Source organism: Centropristis striata, chromosome 12 (assembly GCF_030273125.1).
Source record: "Centropristis striata isolate RG_2023a ecotype Rhode Island chromosome 12, C.striata_1.0, whole genome shotgun sequence".
Classification (NCBI taxonomy): domain Eukaryota; kingdom Metazoa; phylum Chordata; class Actinopteri; order Perciformes; family Serranidae; genus Centropristis; species Centropristis striata.
In genome coordinates this window covers 5,265,921-5,269,602 of record NC_081528.1, presented here as the reverse complement: position 1 = coordinate 5,269,602, position 3,682 = coordinate 5,265,921, and the positions used below count along the sequence as shown (strand labels likewise).

Below are 3,682 nucleotides of genomic sequence, written 5' to 3'. Positions count from 1 at the left end.
ACACAGGAGACAAGACAGATGTGTCCTTGGTGTCTTATCACATGGACAAAGGTAAGAGGTGCGAAACTACAAGACACTGCCAGAGAACTAAAGGTGAAGTTGTGAGAAAGAACAAAAAGATTGTACAAGAGTAATGGAGAACCAGAACAGAGAGAGACAACTCCTTCAAACAATACTATTTTTCTAACTTGATTTATCAAATATGTTTTTTGGAGGAAATGTAATAAAACCTCCAGGCTAGCAGTTGATCCACTAGCTGCTGACTCAGAACAATCTGTCATAGATGGTTTCTTTCATCGAGGACACCAGGCCGTGCTCCCAGCCCCCCCAGCTCCACTGAGGTGACATCACAAGAAAAACAGTCGAGAGCACCACAACCTTTCTTTGGCTTTGGGAGCTGAAGACATTCAGTGTTCTTTTTAGGTTACAAGAAACATACATTTTAGATTAACCCTCTGGAGTCAAAGAAAGAGCCGGAGCACGACTTCTTCATGACGTCAAAAAAGACACAAAAAGACCAAAAAAAGACACAAAATGACTGAAAAAAGACACAACAGACAGAAAATGACCAAAAAGACAAAAAATGACAAAAAAAAAGACACAAAATGACAAAAACACACAAAATAACTTAAAAAAGACACAACAACAGACACAAAATGACCAAAAAGAGACACAAAAAAGACACAAAATAACTAAAAAAGGACACAAAATGACAAAAAAGACATAAAATAACTAAAAAAAGACACAACAACAGACAGAAAATGACAAAAAAGACATAAAATAACTAAAATAAGACACAACAACAGACAGAAAATGACCAAAAAGACACAACAACAGACACAAAATGACCAAAAGAGAAACAAAAAAGACACAAAAGGACAAAAAAACAACACAAAATAACCAAAAAAAAAGACACAAAAAAGACACGAAAAGACATGAAAGCATTCAAAAATTGACTGTTCACGAAAGAGCCGGAGCAGGACTTATTCATGACTTAAAAAAAAGACACAAAAATGACCAAAACAGACACAAAATGACTAAAAAAAGACACAAAATAACTTTAAAAAAGACAACAGCTCGGCTCGTTGGTCTAGGGGTATGATTCTCGCTTTGGGTGCGAGAGGTCCCGGATTCAAATCCCGGACGAGCCCTAGGCTGTCTCTTTAAGAGAACAAAAAGGGAGAAACTGTAGTTTGGTAAATGATTTACAGCTGGAAACTTGTGTAGTGGCAAAAGATCGTTGCATGTCAACGTGGTATTTTTTCCAGACTTTTCTCTGTCTTGGCTCCCAAATGGTGGAACGAGCTCCCTACCGACATCAGGACCTCAGGCAGCCTGGACATCTTCCGCCGCAGGCTGAAGACCTATCTCTTCCAACAATACCTCGGTTAAGCCATGGTCACCTAACATATATTTAAAAAAAAAAAAAACTCTTATTCTTTTCTCTTCTTTTCTTCTGTAACATATAGCACTCCTGTAGCAATGACAGTTAGCTCTTAAAGTTATGTACTTACTCGATTCCTATGGTCTATGTCTAGTACCATCAGGTTGAATGCACTTATTGTAAGTCGCTTTGGACAAAAGCGTCTGCTAAATGACATGTAATGTAATGTAATGTAATGTAACAACAACAAACACAAAATGACCAAAAAAGACAAAAAAGACGCAAAATAGCCAAAAAAAAGACATGAAAGGATTCAAAGATGGACAAAATAGTCCAAGACTCCATAGAGTTAACTATGTAATTACACTAGTCTCAACACATATAACTAATGGTTCATGAAGCTTTATTTGGACATCACTAGTGGTTGAATATTCAACTGGTTTCTATCTGGGACCTCATGACTCGATGCCGATCATTCTTCTGGTTATAAAAACACATATTTAGAGAAACAAATACAATTATGTAGGTGAATATTAGTTATTGGCTACCAAAAGCTTGCAGATGCATTTAATATAAAAACATTTTTCCTAATGTTTATCAACAAATAATGTATTATATTTCTTATAGAGCACATTTGTTAATTCAAATTAGTTGCACACGAACATGATTTTTTTTTTTTTTGCTCCCTTACTCCCATTTTCCCCTCCTCTTTATTTTTTTTTATCCTTTATTCTGACCATGTTTCTCTCATTCACCTCCGACTCTATAACTCTTTCCATCCTTTCACCAGTCGGCCATCTTTTTTCTGTCTGCTGGTGATTCACTGAAAAACAACCAAGGCCATTATTGTTGATGCAATATGCAGTGTGAGCATGTGTGTGTGTGTGTGTGTGTGAGGTGCTTTCCCTACTACAACAGTTTCTTCTACAATCAATGGGCTTATTGATTGGATGGAACAGTAATGGAAAGGTATGTGTCTGAGGTCATTATCTGAATTCCTGTTTCCAACTTTATCCACACACACACACACACACACAGCCAGTGTGTGTTATGCATTACACCTATATAAAAATGTTAATGAATACCTAATGGGGGAAAAAAAATGGGATTCCCAGCCAAGCTAAATACATTTGTTCCAGGCGTCCATGTTGGATTCATGGAGGCAGCAGAGCTTCTGCGTATGACTTATTCATCTTTTGGGGGAATTTTCATGTAGATATGATTTTTTTAAATTCATTATGATGAATAGTTTGAAATAAAAAGGCAGGATTTTCCAATTAGATTGTCCCAAGCTGCCCTTTTCATCATCCCTCATCTCTCATAATTACCATTTCTCTTCCGTTCTCTCCTGCTCTCTCGGTTCTTCATTTTCCCTCTTCTTCTCCTCTCTGTTTCTCACGGTTTGGTCACTCTCTTTCTCTACATCTGCATCTTTTCCTTCTTTTCCACAGCCTCCTTTCCCTCTCTCTCTCCCTCTCTCTCTAACCAGCCCTCTTTCCCTAAAGTGCTTTTTTTATCTTTTCTCTTCCGCTTTTACTCTCTCCTCACTTCACCCCCGGTCAGTATTTCTCGCTCTGTTTTTCATCTGTGCCTTCTTGTTTACTTACCTTTCTGTCTCCCATCCCTCCATTTTTGTCCCTTCACACACACACACACACACACACACACACATACTCGTCTTTGCCCCAAGGTAGCATAAAAAAAAAATCCCAATCACAAAAATCGCTTCCTGCCAGTTTTTTGGTCACTTTTGGGGCCCGTTTCCGTTACACACACACACACACACACACACACACACACACACACTCGTCTTTGCCCCTCCGGGGGCCCACCAGTTTTTTACTCATTTATGGGATCCACTCTTTCCAGTGGTTCTACACTGCTGTAAAATATCAGGTAACATAAAAAAAATCCCAATCACAAAAATGTTATACTTTTGTCTCCCTGCCAGTTTTTTTGGTCACTTTTGGGGCCCGTTTCTAACATACAGTACTTGTGAGGTCCAGTGTCACACACACACACACACACACACACTCTTTCTGCCCTTTCACGACTTGGCCTGTATGACACCCGTCACATAGAGCCTGCAGTAAGTGTGTATGTGTGTGCCTTCAACCCAACATCAGTAAAGGAAACAGCCCTCGCTACTCACTTATATAAATTAAAAACATTAATCAGATTAAGGCTGGAGTGTCAGGTGTGGCGTCGGGCCAGCAACTCCATTTTCTTCCCCAGCGAAGGAGAGAGATGGAGGGAGGGGTGGAAGGAGGGAGAGAAACAGGTTTCAGAGGGCAGGAG

At 39.2% G+C, this 3,682-nt stretch overlaps 1 non-coding gene across 1 annotated transcript; it reads left to right on the top strand.

Annotated features, from left to right (window-relative positions):
* The first annotated feature begins 1,079 nt into the window (after window positions 1–1,079).
* On the top strand, window positions 1,080–1,151 carry trnap-ugg (transfer RNA proline (anticodon UGG)). The gene has a single exon. It is a non-coding gene; the product is annotated as a tRNA-Pro (tRNA).
* The last annotated feature ends 2,531 nt before the right edge of the window (window positions 1,152–3,682 follow it).